Source organism: Lathamus discolor, chromosome 6 (assembly GCF_037157495.1).
Source record: "Lathamus discolor isolate bLatDis1 chromosome 6, bLatDis1.hap1, whole genome shotgun sequence".
NCBI lineage: Eukaryota > Metazoa > Chordata > Aves > Psittaciformes > Psittacidae > Lathamus > Lathamus discolor.
The window spans coordinates 9808937-9829012 of record NC_088889.1 but is presented as its reverse complement, the minus strand read 5'-3'; the positions used below and the strand labels follow the sequence as shown (position 1 = coordinate 9829012).

Below are 20076 nucleotides of genomic sequence, written 5' to 3'. Positions count from 1 at the left end.
CAGGGGACACAGGCAACTGGCTTCGACTAGAAATCTAACTTTTAGATGGCTTAATTTGGGTGAAGTTAAGCCTATCCAAGTGTATGCCTTGTGAAAATGCCATGTTTGCCTCAAAACGAATAATGCTTCATTGCAGAAAGCAATTTAAACTAATTCAGGAAATTCAGTACTAGTGTCATCTTTGAAAGTTTACCTTTGGCTGCCTCTGACTTCAGCTTAAAGAACAGGTATTTCATATCAGGAAGGCCTGAGTCAGGAAAGAAGTTAGTTGTCAGGCAACAAGCACCTCTTAGTCACCTTCCTAAGGGATCTGGAGGCTTCTTCCCCCACCTCATTTCCTTTTGTCTTAAAACTAAAGGTGCAATATAACACAGGTAAATGAAAAACAGCTTGCATGAAAAACTTCACACCTATTAACTTCCATACATCACAGAAACAAGACCTGGAGCTGATACTCCTTGTGGGGCTCAATTACAAAGAAATTGTAGCTAGCGTTCTCATTCTGCTGTTGTGGTATTACACCTCTTCTAGGCACTTCAATCAAGGATATCAATAGGCTGTAGCAGAAGAAATAGAAAATGTCTGTGGTTTTGTCTGTACAGTTACTTTTCTCCACACTGTTTCTGGTCACCATTTTTACAGAAGTGCGAGCGCTCATATCAAGCAAAGCATTGGCCAAAGTGTGGGAGAGGTTTGTGACTATCCTTTTCCTGTTGCTGTAGTTTATCTAATTCTGGTTTCAGGCAGAGTGGCTGTGATTTCATGCTTATGCAGGTCTCTAATAGGAAGCATCGTGCTTTGTCATCCTATTAATCAGAAGTCCTTTCATAAGCACCACTTTTAATCATTTGGGAGGACTTTCAAGACAAATGTGTGTGTACCTAACACTGCTTGCATAATGAATTAGAAAATTCAATCACTGAGCTTCCTAGAGGTGTGCTGAATATATGCAGATCCTCATTAGATGAAAAAGTGATAAAATGTACAGGATCAGTCCATTAAATTCCATTAATCTATTAGTAATGCCCAGGTGGCTGGTGATTTGAATAAGATTGCTCAGAAATCTGAATGTTTTTTGCATCAGAAAATGTCAGTTTTGAGTTGGGGAGGAATGAAGAATGAAAATCCTTAAAATGTGAAATTATTTTAGTTTGTTTAAATATTTCATATTTTTTCAAAGTGAAATGTTTGAACATCGTTTGAATTTGTTAAGATGCATCATGTATTAAATGTAAATCCCAGAAATAAGTAAAACATTTCAAATGGAAAAGTGATACATTGTATTCTAAGGACCACAGAAATGTTGCTTATCAAATCTCTCCCTTCTTTCATTTCTTTTGAAGCAGAACACTACAATAAAAACAAACACATATGCACAAATTATGATGAACAGCACTTTTCAGAGAAGAATATTCCTTCACAATAATTATTAATATCTTCATACATAAATGTCTTCCTTCTAACGATCATCCCCATGGTTTTTATTTAATTTTTTAGTATGGAGGCAATAGCATGTGGAATTCAAGGTCTTTGTATGGAGACAACAGGTAGCTGTTAGGCTATTGTTATCATCATTTTTAGATTATCTCTGTAAGGTTACCTCTCAGAGGCAATCTCTATCAGATCATCAGTCAGGTTATGGCTGTTACCACATTTTCATGAACCCCCAGGTGGGAATGATTTGGTCTCTCTCTCAGCACACTCTGCTCAGTCACAAGATATGCAGATAGGAAGGTTCACACTTTACAACAGACGTGCTCTTTGGACAAGTAATGTGGGTGGGAAATTTTCCTGCTTCAGAAATCATGGAGGGGTGGAGCTCTGACTCAATGCAATAAAGCACCTGCTCAGCAGCTTCTGACACTCTTCAAGGCTGTAAATTTCTTTTAGGAGGCACTGGTTACTGTGGAGCCTGATACTCAGGTGTCATTCGCAGTACCTGCTTTTAATGCAGAAGCGATTGCGATGGCATCAAACTCTGTCTTTCCTCAGGTAAGTGGAAAACAGACCAAGCCTGGCAGGAGTCTCTGGGTATTTGACTCAGATTTGTCCCCAGCCTATAAATAGGTCAAATCCGCTGTTACCTGTTTAACATAAATATAAAGAAAAATTAACTTTCTGTTTTCTTTGCTATTTCCATCTACAAGAGCCTGGAGTCAGTATCTTTCCATATAGCACGCAAACAGCTGCCACTTTCCTGGCACATTCATTTTATCCACAATAAATAATGAGGAGGTGTGAATTGCCCATTCCACATTGCAATTCTACACTGAGGAATTTAAATAAGTAGGAAAATTGGTCTTTGCTCTCTTTTTCATCCCTTGTTCTCCTTCCCTCTACAGCATTCAAGCAGCAAGTCAAGCCCCTTGGGAAATGAAGAAAGAAAACGGATGATGCACTACATAGCCCCAAGCAACGTTGATGCTAAGGTACCAACTTCATCAAACTAAACATAGGTGGGACTAAGCCAATATTTCATTGAGAAGGGTAGGAACTCTTTTGATTTCCCTCCCAAGTATGGTTATTAAAGATTCACATGGGTATTTAGAAATGCGGAAGAAAATTTTCTTTAGGTGAAATATCAGCATTCCATAATTTTTTTTTAATGTCATTCCTTTATCTATTTACACAAAGTGTGTTATTTTTATGGTTTTATTCCTTAGAGAAATTCCTTAATGAAAATGTTTTCAATTTATTGTTAAAGTGGGACTGACTTTGGCTTTCTTCTAATGAATCTGCCTTTATTAACTTAACTGGAATTTTAGCCCAGCATGAATGGAGAATGTTGCCAGTGTTGGAAAGTCAGAGCATGGCACCCAGCAATCCTTTGGGATTAGATCATTAATGCCAGTTTCCAGAACAAATGCTTACTTTGATCACTGTGCTCCTGGTTTTGAATATATCCTCTCTCCTCTGTAATCATGCTTGGCAGAAAATTGGCATTGAAGGCACAGACTTGTGCAAGCTGGCCAATTTCTGCCTCTTATTGGCATTGGGTTTCCTGGGCAGCTCTCATTAATTTAACTTGAGTTTTGCGTGCTGTAGCTTGCCATCTGCAGCAGAAGGATAATCATTAGTAGGGAGGTATTGTAAAGAATAACATGCTTTTAGCAGATCTTTCAGTTTTAGAACAAGTAAAATGCAAAGCTTTCTCTAATGCTAATGCTCAAATACTTGCTCAAGTACTTGCTTCAGTCTGAGAGGACTTTGTGTAGCTGCGTGATAAACTGAATAGTCACTGGACTGGGTTTAGAGAAACATGCCCAGGTCTGCACATAGAATTTAGTTGTGTTGCCTATCTACAGGGCAAAGCCAAATATGCTTCACTGCTGTATTTTCAGGAACATGTAACAACCTTGTGAAAACTCCTTCATATTTTAAAATGTATAGGAGCATCAAGAGAGCATCTCTTTATCTGTTTCAGGGAGTCTAGAGTTCGCAGTTTGCCTTCTAGCACCTTACACATAAATATAGGAAAGATGAAGCATACTAAAGGAAGATCATGAACAGTTGTAAGGTAGCCCATAATTACAATAAATCTAGAAAATTTATCACCAGATATTATTTATTAGTCTGTCCTATACAGAATAATGAATTATTTACAAAACTGGGTGAAAAAAATGTTATTTTCCTTGGCAAATTATTAGCTTAAAAAATAGTTTTTGGCTAACCATCTGTGAATGTGCTGAAAATACCTATGCAGTAATGCAAAGAGCAAGAAACTAGAAGCATAATCTCAGCTCAAGATTAGTAGTATTAACATAGGTGGGGAGGCTCACCAAAATATTCTGGTAGGTATGAAATCAGAAACCAGAGAATTTCACTCAGTTTTTGATTTATGTAAGAGATACACATGAAGTGATGCACATTCCTTAATGGTTTGTTGCAAACTAGAAAAAAGCTATGATTTTACCAGGGCCCTGTGCCTCTTAACAGAAGTATCTGTGACTGAATTGTGTCATGTAAGGTCACCTTTGATAGGGGTAACAATACGGCTTTTTAAGGGATGCTGCTCAGTCTATCACTATCATTACAGGGATAAGTTCAGAAGTTTAGCATTCACAGGTATCTCTTTGCTAGAGAGGACTGCAAGAGGAGTCGCTCATGGATAGTCGATTACATTACCAACTCCCTGAACTAACAATTTTTTAATGTAACACAAATTATAATCACCAGCAGCCACACGCTTTCTAGTTTATTAGCTGCTGTTCAATGTATCAATACAATGAGATTATGACTACAGGGAAAAGGCAATTAGTTAAATGACTTTCCTTGATGGCACCAGGAATGCGAGCTTCAGTTATGTTATTTTGGTCCTTGAATTTTCATACCTGGTATTTGGCCACCAGAAAAGTACTATATGAGGTACTTTTTCATTATCCATCTCCTCCAAGGAGAAGTCCTCATTTATGTCAAAAATCTGCTTTACAGTCAATAATTTGCTTAATAGTTAGCAGTTCTTTTCAAAAACGTTGGTGTCTCAAGTTATGATGATGATACTCACTAAATTTTGTTCCTCCTTTGATGCCTTAAGGAGGGGATGAAAATGTTTTCTAGATTTTTTGGAAGGACTTTGATTTGGGTGACATGACCTTCTGAGTGTTATACCGAGAGAAAGTGAGAAGAGGTTTAGAGTGCAGACTGGTTTGAGTGCTGTGAAAAACCTTTTCTAACTAGTAAAAATGTAAAGAATATGAAGATAAAACTACCATTTTCATTATTCCTTCAAATTTGGAGTAATCATGGTTCTTGGGGGCAGGCTAGTACTAGAAGAGGTTTTGCTAATAAACCATGCTGACTCAATGAATAGACACAGGGCACAAGGCTCAGGCTGAGGGAAGCTCAGCCATGAGTTACCTGGCTTCATGTTCTCTGCCAGCAAATACACCTACTGAACGCATATCTGAGGTACACATCACTAGCTCTTTCCTCTAATTCCTTGAGTTTCTTTTTCTATTCTCTCTCTTCTGGTCTTTCTTCTATATCTGAATTCCGGCTGTGCCCTGACTGACGTAGCCAGCATCTTGCTGTCTTATAGGATTCAGATTTCTTGGGCAATAGAATAATATTTTTCTCCTTGTATGCAGAGTTTCCATGCACAGCTCACTGGCTTTTCTCTTACACAGCCCCTACTTCAGATCTCTCCTCCTCAAAGTGAAAGATACTTCTTGCTTCTCGTTCAATCAAATTTCTAACCAGTATATTATGGCTGTTCAAGTACTCTGCCCTATTGTCACCTTGCCAGGCTCTTCTAATTTAAACTTAAATCATCTTCCTTTGACACCAAATATCGCCATCCACTTTCTCACTGTGATTCTACATGAGATTAGTTGTTTGAACCTTTGCATAATCTTGGACACTATCTAATCCAGGTAGAATCTTATTGTTCTTCATGGTAACATGTTCTATTGTTTTGTTGGTTGATTGTTTTGGTTTTTTTTTCCTTCCTAATATAGCCTTCCCATACTCTCTTATCAGTTTGTCTTCATTTGCATGCAAAGTATGAGGTTCTTGTGTTGCATTCTTCACATAGCCTCTGCTCTAGCTATCCTGTTGCAATGGCACTCAGGAACAGGCAGACAGACAGTGCTTGGTGTAAATGTGTCTTCGCAGAACCCACACTTACTTCTGTTTCTGTCACTGTACTTAAAAAGTACATATGCATCTCTGACAGTTTTTAAAAGCACATGTTCCAAAATGCTGTCTGAAGGACCTGTGATGTCATTAAAGATGGCTAAGAAAGCACCAATGCTAAATGCCATTCCTTTAACTCTTTTCTTTATTTCTCCTGAATTATGTCTGCTGAAGTTTTTCTGTAGTTCTGTAATTTGAGTACTATTTTTGCAAAAGGTATAGAAAGAAATGGCCAAACCCGGTGAGTGTCTGTTCTTTAAGAACAAAACAGGTTGAGGTAAGAAGACACAGTTATTTCTTGCTGATGAAAAAGGAATGGCCTAGCAGTAATGCTTGAAACAATAATACGGAGCTGGCTCAGCCCACGTTCTGATGATGCTGAGATCTCCCCTCCCCTGTTTAGAACAAACAGCCCTGTAAAATATCCTGTGCCCTACATATGACTTCAAGCAACAGTGATTAAATTCCTAGTTAGTTTTGAAATACGCCCACCCACAAGTCAAGATCATCTACTTCCTGTAGACTGATAAGAAGAATGCATTTGCTCACCCCTCTTGTTAAAAAAGCTCTTAAAAGCCCTCTTGTTTTGGGTGTGGTGTTACTGTACCTTATAGCAAGAAGTATTAGCATTTTAACTAGTCAACTTATTGAAAACATTCTGACATTACATTTCCTGGTTATAAGACTGAGCTTGTGGGCAAAGCTTTATGTTTATTTTAGGCACTGGTTAACTTTTATTTAATGTAACTTTTATTTAATTTTAACTCTTTTGTTATTCTCCCAAAAATTCATTCTTGCCATTTCATTGGGTAAGTTCATAGCTTGAGAGCTACTGCAATTTTTTGCAAATTCCTTTTATGACCTTCATGTATTTCATCTTCATAGGGATCAGAATTATTTAAAAGTTAAGCTATATTTTGTCATGATAGATTCCCCATGGTCCAATGCTTTATGACCTTCAGCTGATGTATTGTGCTCTCTCACTGATTTCTTATACTTTGACCTTTTTAGCAGTCTTTGACTTTGGTCACAGTAGCAGCACCTGTGAATGTGTTTTCTCTTGTTTCAGTCGATAGCTTCTCCTGTTATTTTAATTAAAGTTTCTCAAGAAATAGGTAACGTCTCTTAATTATTTAATCATCTACCAGTGTTCCTCCATTTTTACTTCAGATAATTTTTTCAGACTGTTTTTCATTGGCTTTCACTATAACTTCTTACTTTCGCTGCCTTTTGTTATTGTTTCATGATATGATTTTACTCTATTTTTTAGATTTACTCTGATTACTAATTTGTTTGCCTTCTGCCATTATCTTAACTCCTCCTCAAGCTCTTTCTGAATATCCAAGACTACCATATGTACTGTGCCTTCAGTATTGTCTGAATATCTTTCTGCAAATCTGCAACTGTCATCATAGTTAGTTTGGACATTTTATAACTTCCATAGACCCGTGTTATTAGAACTGCAAACAATTCTTATTCCCAAGTCTACCTCGTTTTAGTGCCATAAGAGCCTTGGGTGGCATGGTTTAGTGGGAGGTGACTCTGTCCATGGCAGGGGGATTGGAACTAGATGATCTTCAGGTCCTTTCCAACCCTAACTATTCTATGATTCTATGCTTTAATCTGAAGTCCTTAAAAAAAAAAAACCTTATTCCATTACCTGACTATTTCATGATAACTTTTCATTATATGCTATGCTATTTATATCTTCCCCTCTTACAGGAGATATCCAATTCAGAATCTGCTGATAGCATATTTGCATGCAGATTAATGCTCTTTATGTAGAAGTAGCAGTCAGGCCTCAAGATTCGATAGAGTTTGTAGGAGTATTTTCTTTCCAGTGCAAAGCCTTGACATTCACTGCAGTCTTATAGTGTTACCCTATCTATCTAATGAGACCTATTCCCACTGTGATCATACATCAACTTGGAAATGTATTACTTGGCACAGTCTGAAATTTCTCATTTTCTTCTGCTTCTGTTCGTTTGACTATGACAAAGGTAGCATCCCTAGTGCTCATTCACCGTTTTCACTCAGTATCTTGTGTACAACCATGGTGCAACTCTTTCCTTTCTATAAACTTCAGATATTTTGATAAGTTTTCCACAACTGTTCCCTCAGTCAGGGATTCAAGGTAGCCATCTGTGCTGTAGCCACAGTAAGTTTTGCCTATTTCCTGCATCTTTTGTTGATACCCTAGTTGCTCTAGCTGCTGCTAATGGACATGGTGGACATGTTCTCTGAAGATGTAAAATTCCTAAAACACATGTGATTGGCCCAACTTTTACAGACCCAGTTGGTCAGGCCTGACATCTTCAACAAGGAATTGGGGATAGCCTTCTTTGAGATGGAATGTAATCAAAACCACGTACTTGGTTGTCTGACTGATAGACGTGGAGTAGTATAACTGTATTTGGTAAGGAAAAGTTCTGTTTCCACAAAGCAAGGTAGGAGTGTTTGTCTAAAGCTGTGTATCGCCTTGGTGGCCTGAGACATTCCCTGAGGTTCTAACACTTATCATTAGACACATCTACATTATGAAAATGATTCCTTTAAAAACTAGTGAAAAAATATTAAAATATTTCTCTTCTTTTTTTAGTCCCTTTCTCTTCACTTATCCAAAAATTGTGCTAAAAGTGGAAACTTTAGTATAGGCTTTAATTTTACCTATAGCACAACACAGGCTCTTGGACAATAGTCAACCAAAATTGGAGCATCTCTGATTTGTGGATTCACTGAATTTTGTGTTGACATATTGGATGCTGGTGACCACCTGTATAATTTAAGGTAGCTGGCTAACTGAACTTCCTCTGCTTATTTACACAACCTCCACTTTCTTATTCACCCTCTTCTCCCACACCTTCTGTTTGTATGCTTAGATAACAACAGACTTGAGAGGTTAATGAAGTTTGTGGAAAAGTTAATTTGCATTTTTGCTGTGAGGCCAACTGGAAGAGAAGACTTCAGTGGAACCTGGGTGCTTTTCAGTGTTCAGTTGTCATTAACACTAAATACATGTATCCCAAACTTCAAAGCACATTTCCTTTGTTATTTTTTTCAGCACGAAGAAATTTCACCTTACTCACTGCTCACTGTAAGAATCATAAAGTTGACAAATGCTCATCAAGCAGATTGTTGTAAGTACCAGATTTTCTTACTGATGTTACACAGTAATCTGAGAACTGTATCAGCCCCTTCTTGTGCTAGCTGCTGCACAAATGCAAAACTCCGAAGTCACGTTAGCTAAGAAATCACTATCAAAGCCAATTTCTGCCATGGAGTATCTATATAGTTACAATTTCAGAGATTTCTTGGTTGGTTGGTTTGTTTGTTTTTAAGCATTTGGCAACAGGTCAATGCCAGATAGGGTACTAAGTCTTTAAGACTTTGATCAGCCAGCAAAGCAGAGAATTATACATTACTTATCTGACAAGTTGGCTCAGACCTGTAAAAATACCTTAACACCAGTCTTAATACCCAAGTGTTTATATCCCATGTCTATAACAAATATATAGAATATAGATCTGAAATCCTTACACATCAGTTGGTCTTAATTCTTTGCTCTAAAAAGCCCTACCACATCTCAGAAATTTGGTGAGGTGTATAGTGTACCTGTTCTGAACATCAAGACATCAGCTGCATTGTTATGTTTCTCACTTTTGCTCCCCCCAAAAGATGTATAACAAATCTTTTGGGGACTGGAGTATGGAGCTCAGCTTACATGCAATGCGCTCTGAGAATATGTGATATTTTAGCCACCCCTTACCTGGTGCTCCACTTTTACAGAGGTTTTCCTATGGAACATTTTTTCATGCTCTTCCTACATGTGCCTCTTGAGTCTGGCATGTCACTAATAACTACAGTTTTACTTATTTTTACAGTACTCTCCTTCCTTCCCTTGCTGCACATTTTCTTTCCCCTTTGGGATATCATGCTGAAGTTTGGTAGCCTTCACTAGCACCACAGACTCTCCGCTGCCCAACATCTCACTACGTGTTACCTCACTCCTCTGTCTTCGCACTAGTTAATATTTTTTAGAACAGCCAAGGGATCCGTCAAACTGAAAAGTCATCTGCAGTTGCTGTCTGCACAGGGCAAGCATCAGTTCTTTTGCTATGGTACTCCAAAATGCTTTAGTTTTATCAAAGCTGCCAGGAAATGGCTGTACATCATGTGCAAGGACTCTCTCAGAGTGTCTTGATACACTCCTTGAAATTAGAAAAGCAGACAATATCTATGAGACAACATGTCCAAAGAAATAAGATGAGGCACCCCATACTGTTGGTACACTGGCAGCTCTGCTCAGGGTTACTTTGGCCTGGAAGCATTTCACTTCAGAGGACTGGTTTGGACTAGACTCCTCACTAGGGGATGGGCAGAATGGATCCTGATTACATCCCAGCTCTAAAGGTCTGTCTTTCGATGAAGAAGAAATTCATTAGACAGACTTTGAGGAAGGCTAAGGACATGGCAGGGTACCTTCTTGTTTTCTCAAGTGAGCACTACCTGACTTCTACAGGATAATTTGGAGATGGCAGCATTTTCACCCCAAACACTGACATTTGGTTTTGTCTTCATCTTGTAACTGAACAATATTCTAGTAATGAATTTTCTCACCATCTCTTTGTATTCTGCTCACTTCAGTGTTTCAAGAACATAGGTGTCACAGTCATCAGTTTTCCAACCAAATGGAGAGAGATGTTCAGTTCACATGGTCTGTAATACGGGTTGCAGAGAGTAGAATTAATATCACAGGATAGCGAAGAAAGTCAAATTCATTTCTATTTGTTTTGACAGCTGTGAAACGCTGCATATACGTGCAAGGCCTCACCTTCCTTTGAAGTGCTTATTTAATCGATTTTAGTATCACCTTTGATCTAGAATGGAAATTGAATGACAAGATAAGAGCCATGATTCACTGGCTTATGCAAATGGATTGCACAAAGTAAAATTGCACTGCATTCTCAGAAAACAGTGTTAGTGTTGTGACTTTGTCCTCCATCCTGAGGGCAGTGGGGTTTCAGGGACGTTTGCACAATGAGATGCAGACATTTAGAAAATTCCCATTATCACCAAAATGTACATCACTGGAGTAGGGATCAAGATGTGTGGGCTCAGTTTCTAAGCTCTGCCAACAGACTTAAGCTTAGGCAGGTCAACCAAGCACTCTGTACCTCTGTTGCCAAGTCTATAAAACATGGGTAGCAGAATATCTTATGCACATTTTCCATCTTTTGTCTATTTAGATGATATGCTCATTTTGAAAAGGGTTTTCTCTTATTATGTGTAGAGGGATCCTAACATAAGATGTGAGGTCAGTCCTATAAACAGTGAGAAGATCTTCAGATTCCTTTGTTAGTTACCAGTAAACAAGATTTGGGGTCAAGCAGGTGAAGAGAAGGAGCTCGGCAATGTTTGCATCTGTTTTCACAAAAAGAAAAACATTAAACCTAAAAGAAGCCACCTCACTTCTCCTTAATGGATCAGTTAGTCCTTTTCATGCACCTACTGTCACTCCGCCACTTTTGTGGGCTCCTCTACACTTACATAACGTTCAATTCTGACATTTGCTTTGTACTTCATACAACTGGTTTCTATTTTGTCTTAGCATGCAAATGCTCTTGACAGACCTGAGCTAATTAGTTTCCACTGTATTCCTAACTGACCTTTATGCCAATTTGCAATCACGGGTCAGACTCAAACACACACTTCTCGCACTCCCTGATCTCACTGTGGGCATTAGAGAAAAGGACACCCAGATAAGATCACTTATACTCATCCTGATGCCTTGCAGATGCTGAGTGTCATCACCAGACTCCAACACTCATACAAATTTAAGCTGGGGACATAGTGAGTATTTAGAAAGGAAGTAATTCCAATGAAGTGTATGGGACTCTTACAGTCTGGCTTCTGCTTTGCAGTGGTATTCCCCTCCTCAATCCCAGATCACAGACAGCCTTGGGTAAAAGAATGACTCCACTGGTGTGTTCACATTTCCTGACTCTATTAATGGCATCACTTCTCCTAGAGAATTCCCCTTGTGTAGGAGGAATATCTGGCCAGGATGAGGTGGTGGAGGAAACGATGTATTAGCTCCTTAATGCATTGCTAATATCCCTTCCAGTGACTCTTGTTTCCCAAAAGGATGAGAAGGGAGCCAGGCAATGGGAAAGGACTGTGGTGGCACAGGCTCTCCAACACCTTCCAGCTGCTGTCATTAAACAAGTGGGTTATTGGGTGGCCACACAGAGCTGTGCCAAGCTCCCAGTCCACCTTCACCATCATTAGCATTTGCTTACTGTTTTATGGCAGCCCCTAAACCTACAGCTGGACCTGACACTCTTACCCTGATCCCATGGACAAATAGACAATTAGTGAGGAGGGCTGCCTCCTGGCAAGCTTGAAGCCCAAGCACCAAGAGAGGGGAATTGCCCTGAGTTGCTGTGATTGAAAGTAGACTTCTCCCAGGTCCTCAAGCAATGCTGGTGACACAGACCTGCAGTGATGTGGCCCTCCCTGACACAGTTCAGTACAATGTGACAGAACAAAACTCTCTTGGATTCTGCTGGCTCTTTCATAAGCCTGAAAACCTGAGTATAGAGGTCTCTGTGAGAGACTGCTCATTGAAACCGTGGCAGCCCGTGTGTGTACTAGCTGATACCATATACCAAGAGCTGGCCTTCACTGTGGACACCATGTTTGGGCTCATTAACGCTGCAGGGGTGAAGAGGGTGGGTGTCACATCTGGCTTGACATACTCAGCCTCAGTCGTGCTGGGTGTTTGCAACACTGCCTGGATTGCGGAGGTGAATTTGAGCTGTGTGTCCAGTGAGAAATTACTTGGAGCGAGTTTCAGACTGACAGTTGCTTTTCTTCCCAGAGATAACTTCTCTGATAGGTGTTGTCCTGCCAGTTCAAGAGACTGTGGGTAGGGAGATCCCTGTGATGCAGCTGTCAGAGCTCAGGCAGGACAAGGTAAAACTCGCAATAGATTAAAATGCGACTATGCTTATCAGGTATATTTTCTAACTATAGAGATCAGGTGCATGTGGAAGCTGTCTCAGCTGTGGAAGGATACCTGTTGTTTTTTAGCTGGGAGGGTCAGAACACTCACACTGTTCCTTTTGGTTTTGGATCTTCCTTTTGATTTTAAGCTTTGCATGAGGAAAGACCTTGCATATTCATAAAAAAGGATCTCAAAGCCTTTCTTCTCTCTCAGCTTATGAAATTATTTTGTGGAAACTTATTTTATCCATTTGGAAGAAATGAGTCTGTTCTAGTGTGATACACTTGGAGTTATTGCAAATCAAAGTAGTTCTCCAGAGACATCAGGTGTCATTTTTGCTACGGAAAGTAAATGCAAGCAAATTAGGAAGAACAGATCTAGTGCAGATGTCCCTATCTCAAGAATGTAAGCATTGCCATGGTGCACGAGGTAGAGGTGACCCAGGATGTGAAAATGCGTCTCTAACTGCAGTAGCAGGTACTGCAGGTACTGAATCTGTGCTCTGGGGAGTAAATCCTATTTTGCCACTTGACTTAAATGGCTTGGCAGGGTGGTTAGGTATGGTAGATCTATGAGCTTTTGTTTCCACAAGCAAGCTACAGAGCTTATTATGAAGCTTACAGATGATGTTGTATCTGAATGTTCCTAGAGAACCGAGTTCAGTACACATCAGCTCTTGGATAGGCAGCAGTTGGAGGTAACTTAGTATTGTTTGCATCATACTACGCAAAGAATATGGTGAGGGAAAAATGTCCCTGAAGACCATGTCTGATGATTGAGAAATGGGAGTGGCTCTCCTGCTCTTTTTAGGTGAACTTTAATAAACTGGGATTCAAGGGGAACCTGTCTGCACGGGTGGAGAGGAATTCACTAGGAGGAAATTCTTCTTCTGTTTTTGGTATTATGAAATGCAGTAACAGGACAGATGGGATTTTATGGTTAGCATTCATTGTTCTTATGAGACTAGTTTTGCTTATATGCTTTGGTTTTCAGTGCTGTAATTCTCTTTGTATTTGTGATGGAGATGAATGATTTTAGCACGGGATGGCTCATTTCAGGAACGTGTCAGAGGTCTGTACTCTCACAGAACACCAAACAGCTGGCTGCAGTTCTGAGCTCCTTGGTTCCATCCTGAATTTTAGCCTATAGTTAGCTTGAAGAGAGAGACAAGAAACAGCCCCATCAACACACAAATGAAATTGAATCAGAAGAAAAACTGGGAACGAATGTCAGGGTCACTTAGTGCTGACTTCCAAATAGACTGTGAGTTCAGATGTCTCAGCATCCACATGGGGTGACACTATGTCATCAGGATATGAAGTTGCAACACATGCAATTGAAGTAAGGGCATGGCATGGCGTGAAATTGTTAATAATGCTCAGCAACTGCATTAAATTAGAGCATGAAGAAAATGCAAATATATTTTTTTGTATTAGCTCCCAAGTAGCAATAAATAAACTGGGAAAGTTTCAGTAGCTCTCTTGTATGATTTTTTCAGGGATAAGAGGGAGGAAAAATAAAGAGGATACTATAGTCTTCTTAGTACTCATCTGACATCCACCTAAATTGTTATTTTTCATTTGTCCCACTGTTCACCTCACGGCTTAGTCTGGCTGAATTGCATGAACTCAGTTAGATTCACAACATGGGGAATAGCTGATACTGTCTGTAAAATTCTAGGAAATCATTAAAAAAGTCACATTAATTTCATGGGAAGTAATAACCTCTCCCTGTCAGCATGGACTTTAGATGGATTTTGGCAAAAATAGGTATGGAATAGTCACATTTCTCCATGCAAAGAGGACATGCTTTGCCCTAGTGTTTTCACCTCACCTAATTTTCAAGGTCAAATTTGCACTCAGCAGTTACTGACAATTATATGTAATCTGTCTGTGACCAACTAGCCTTGATATTGCAGAATCACAGAGTGGCTGATGGTGTGAAGTCACCTCTGGAGAACATCTAGGACAGCCCCTTGCTTAAAGCAGTCAGCTACAACAGGTTGCTAGAGCCATGTCCAGTTGGATTTTGAACATCTCCAAGAATAGAGGCTTCATAAACTTTCTGGGAAGCCTCTGTCAGCATTTGATCACCCTCACAGAAAAAAGTTTTTCCCTATGTTTAAATGGGTTTTCCCATATTTTGGATTTTATTCATTGCCTCTTACCTTTTGAGAAGAGCGACTTCTTTATTTCCCTCTCCTATGCTACCAATGAGGTATTTACATACACTAATAACTTACCCCTGAGCCTTCTCTGCTTCAGGCTGAAGTCATAACTCTCTCAGATTCTCCCCATATGGCAGATGCTTCACTCCCTGTATCTTCTTTGTGGACTTTTGTCAGACTCACTCCAGTACATCCTTACCTCTTTTGTACTGGGGAACCATTGGCCTTGCCAGTGCTGAGTAGAGGGAAAGAATCACCTCCACTTGCTGGCACCACTCTTCCCTGCGCAGCCCATGTTGGCTTCCCTATGTTGGCCTTGTTTGCCACAAGGGTACATTGCTGGCTCATGTTCAACCTGCTGCCCACCAAACTGCACAGGTCTTTCTCTGTGGGACTGCTTTCCAGCCTGTCTTGGTTCATGGGGTTATCCACACAAAGATGTCCAGATATTTGCATTTCACCTGCTGAATTTCCTAAGGCTCATGTTGGCCCAGTTCTCCAGTCTGCCCAGGTCCCTCTGAATGGCAGCACAGCCATCTGGTGTATCAACCACTCCTCCCAGTTCTGCACCACTTGCACTTATGCTGAAGGTGCACTCTGTCCCATCACCCACATTGCTAATAAAGATGTTAAACAGCACTGGCTTCAGTATCAGCACCCAGGGTACACCACTAGTGACTGGTCTCCAGCTGGACTTAGTGATGCTGATAACGGTGTTTTGAGCCTGGCAGTTCTGCCAGTTTTTAACCCACCTCACTGTCTGTTTAGCCTGTGCTTCATCAGTTTGACAAAGAATTGTCAATAGCTTATTTTAAGTAAACATTTATGAAAGGAATACATGTGGAAAAATATTTTTAGGAAGTAGACTCATGAAAACGTGTTATCAAAAAAATCACTCCTGCATATCAGCAAATTCCAGATAAAACAGTAACAAAAGACATTCATAAATGCTCCCAAACTTCATTCATTTTTGGCTCTGAGTTTTAGCAGTGCCAGTTTTGTCAGGTCTAGCACAAGTCTTGTTTTCCACACTGTGTGATTGAAAGCTGGAATTTAAAAAAGGATAGAACATTTTAGTTTTCATTCAGAAGAATAAAGGAAAATAACTGGCCTTTGCAACTACAGCAAAAATATAGAAATGTGTCCTTCCTGCACCCTACAATGGCCAGAAATCAAATAGAAGAGAAATTATGTCTCAGATCAGTTTAACATTTCTGAAGTATACCCCATATCAGCCACTTTGGCGATTTTGGGAGTATTATACTCATGATTTTGGAACACTCGAGATCAGCAGTGGTAAATGCTTTAATGAGAGGAGGGATGGTCTAGATGGCCTGAAGTCATGTTTGGTTCTTGGCTTTTGTACAGGCTTCCTATGTGCTCTTGAGAAACTCTGTAGATCAGAGCCAGTGATATCACTTATCAGGATGTCACAGCTCGGCAGGCCATCAGCACAGTGAGGAGAGATATTTCAGTTACGTATGTGGTAATCAGCACTCCAGCATGTTGTAAATTGCATATTACACTGGTAATTGCCAAAGTCAATATATTATCCTGTCACTTTGACTATGTAAAAATCTGTGGAACTAATTTCAAAGACAGAAATTCAACCTGCATCCTTTGTGAAAGAAAAATCTGAGCAGTGTCAAGACCCAAACCCTTTCTGCCATTTCATTTTTCCTGGGAAGAGATGTGGAGTACGAAATAGCTTCCAGGTCTTTCAGGCATCAGCAAACACCAGGAAAAGGCTCCAGCTCCTAATGGCCTTCTGCAGAAGCAATTGTACTGCTACTAGGCTTCTCCCTTCCTGCCCCACCTAAGCAGACAATGCTCTAGGTAGCTGGAATAATTAATTTTCCCTTGTGAAGGGTTAATAACCAGGTATGCCAGACATCTATTATCTAAATCAGACTTAAGCCCGATTCTTTAAAGACTTCTCACAAATCTAAATTGCCGCAGTTACAATTTACACCCAGTCCTCAGGGTCTGAGGTTCACTCTCTCCCTGCATTGGTCACAGTTTCTCCTCCTGTCAAACTTACAGAGAGTTGAAATGGTGTTGAGAAAGAGCAATTTAAGACTCCTGGCTAAACATGCTGTTCAAACCACTGGCTAGGACTCTAATTAAACAAAAAAAGTGTAGTATTTTACATAGTTACTTGAATACACCCATTAAAAATAACACTGTGATAAACAATACATTAATTTTATCCAGCTCTGTGATTTCTATCTTCCTGGTTTGGCCAATGCACATCAGAAAGATCTGGCCATTTCTCATCCATTTTCAGGCTACAGAACATTTCAATGCCTTCACTTCTTGTGTTTTCCACTGCCTATGTTTCCTGTAGTAAGCCAACCTGATTGCTACGTGAGCCTCTGGTTGCCAACCGCTTCAGATGAAAAATTCCGCACCAAACCCATCAAAAACTGCAGAAATCCTGTGTGGAATGAAACTTTCTACTTCCGGATACAGAGACAGGTCAAGGTACACAGACCTGAAACTCTTTTCTTCATTTCATCTCTACGCAGCTTCTTCCAGTTTAGCCCAAAACAGGATGTCATGTCTTCTAATGCCTTTCTGAGTTTACTTAAAATTCCCCTAGCAAGATGGAGCAAAAAAAAATTAAAGCATTCTGGCTTTTTCTGGAATCCACTTCTCTCCTAACAGAGTTATTATTTATATATCAGTAATGTGACTGACCTCCTTGGAGAAGGCCGATGGGGCCAATGACAGAGTGACAACATAGAGAAACTATGAAATGAAGATATAAAGAAATATTACAAGAGAAAAACACATACTTCCCTGAAAAGGGCATGAAATAATGGTATATTAATGCCAGGAAGCTGCTACATTCCAGTATGATTAAGATCTTTACTCAGTTTACTACTGATAATTACACTCAAATGCCTATGAACTGAAAGCAGAAAACCCAAGGACATAGAAAAGTGGTTTTTGACATGAAGTGACCTTTATTGCCCCTGTTGATAAGGGGTGATATAGGATTTCCAGCTATCCATATCCCTTCCTGAAAGATTGCATTTTTGGTGAGAGCTATTTAAAAGTGTACAAGGTGATCCAGGAGAAGTCTCAGTCTGGACTTCATTGATGGGTCTAGAAGCTATTTCATATAAGGCAGACTAAACCCATTTTCTTACTCTTTCTTGTGATACTGGGTCATCAATACTTTCTATTTCCTCTCTGTAAAGCAGGCACTGAACCTTGAAGAGCTACAGAATGTCACACTTTTGAGTACATGTTAACAAATTGGACATTCCTAATTTCTTTTCCCAGAATATTCTGGAAATTACTGTTTCTGATGATGACGTTGTTCATGATGATGATGAGGCAATTGTGCTTTTTGATGTAGCTAAAATCCCTCTTGGGGGAAGAGTGTTTATGACATTACCACTAAATCCACAGGTAAGAGCTCAGTCAGACATTTAGTTCATCTTGACATCTATTTTCTTCTCTCTTGTTAAAGACGTGTGCTGCCTCTTCTGTCTTTTACCCCTGGGACCAGCTTGGTAGTAAAAATACAACAAAATTTATCAAAATCTTGGAAATCACACGCCAGTGACAAAACAGATGACCTTCTAAAATTCCTGCCGGTTTCCTCTGGCACATATCCCTGCCAAATTCCCAAGCCCCAGAACAGATGCAATTTTAGGGAAGCTTTGAGCTTTTAATACTGTGGCAGAAAATGACAGAGTTTATCTAATCCTCACAAAGATTATAAAAAGAAAAGAAATACAAGGACAGGAAAATGGCCTGTTTCCACACTGTTTTAATCATAAGTCTTAGCATATTGTGTTTAGCCCATAGAAGCTGGCAGGGAAGAAAGTGTGAAAAATAAAGGCTCACTATGGAGATTTGTAAGCACCAAACACCCTTTGTTCTGCCAGTACTGAAACTCAAATCTTTTTTTTGTGTGGGGAAGAAAAAGCTGCCTCTGTCTTCTAATGCTGACAATAGCAAGCATGAAACAGAATATTGTTACTTACTACAGCATAAAGGAAATTGTGCTTGCAAAAAATGGAGAGTCACTTTGCAAACCTCTGCACATGCTAATTGAGACTGTTTCTTTTTTTTTTTTTTTCCTTCATTTTCAGAGGAGGGAGGAGCTGGAAGTTGAGTTTGCATTGGAGAGGATGTGAGTAAAACCCCATTTTTATGGGAGCAGCAGCTTGAAATGGTGTGTCAGTGCAAGGAAACTTTCTGTACATCCAGCATCATCTTAATAGCCAGATTCACCCTTTTCCCAAACTTAATGTGTGCGTCAGCAAATCATTGCAAGAAAGGAAAATTCCATGATATGGAGAATGAGTTCAGAATTTCTAATTCTGTGACTTTTTCCTTAAAATGTATATATTGCTTACCTAGTTCAGAGTTGTTTGTCTGAGGCTGGTAAATCCCACTGCAGTAAGAATACAAATAGCATCCCTGTGCTGTTAAGGCTGTTACAAGCACTTTCCAGGTACTTTATTGCATTGAATTATTTCTTCTAGGTAGTTATGTGGTATCTAGTGAAAAAGAAGCATACATCTACAAACAGTAGGAAGAAGCAAATAAATAAAAACAAAATTAGGGGAGAAAAATGCGTCCTGTTCAGAACAGTTTCCAGACTATATTGTTTATAAAATACATAATATTTGCTCTTCTTTTCTAGATGGGATCCTCCTGAAGCCATCATCACAAATGGGGCAATAGTGGTAAAATATTATTTGCTTTGTTCTCTTCTTCTCTTTCCCACATAATTCCTTACCTTCAGCTGATTACGATGCCAGTGAGGGGAGCATTGCAAGTCTTCATTCTTTAGTGATAATTTTTCTTTCAGTAGCTTTATCTCTGTGGAGGTCAGCATGATCTTAAAGGAGCCCGCAGACTGCCAACATTTTCCCTTGTTCTGTCTGCATCTATGAAAATTATGAAGGGTTTAGCATAGCACTTTCTTCCCACATGATGATGAAATTAATTCTCCCTTTCACTGGGTCTGGCAGAAATCTCCAGCACAGTTGGCCCCCACATTCAAGCAATGACCCTTTCTACAATGACCCTTCAACATCTGCCAGCACTGGTGGTGACATGGCTGGATGAGTAATCTAACTCTCTCTCCTGATCACATCTATCCTAGTGTCGTGAAGTAGCCTGTTTGGAATTGCACTTGGACTGCAGGATGAAAAATAAGCATTTTTCAGGTAAATTTATAAATTCTTTAAATGAATATTAGTGATTTTACCCTAACAATGCCTAGAAATTTTATCATCCAAAT

General features: G+C 39.6%; 1 pseudogene; it reads left to right on the top strand.

The window, feature by feature from the left end:
- LOC136016976 (cytosolic phospholipase A2 epsilon-like) overlaps positions 1-20076 on the top strand; it is a 38485-nt pseudogene that overhangs the window by 3219 nt on the left and 15190 nt on the right.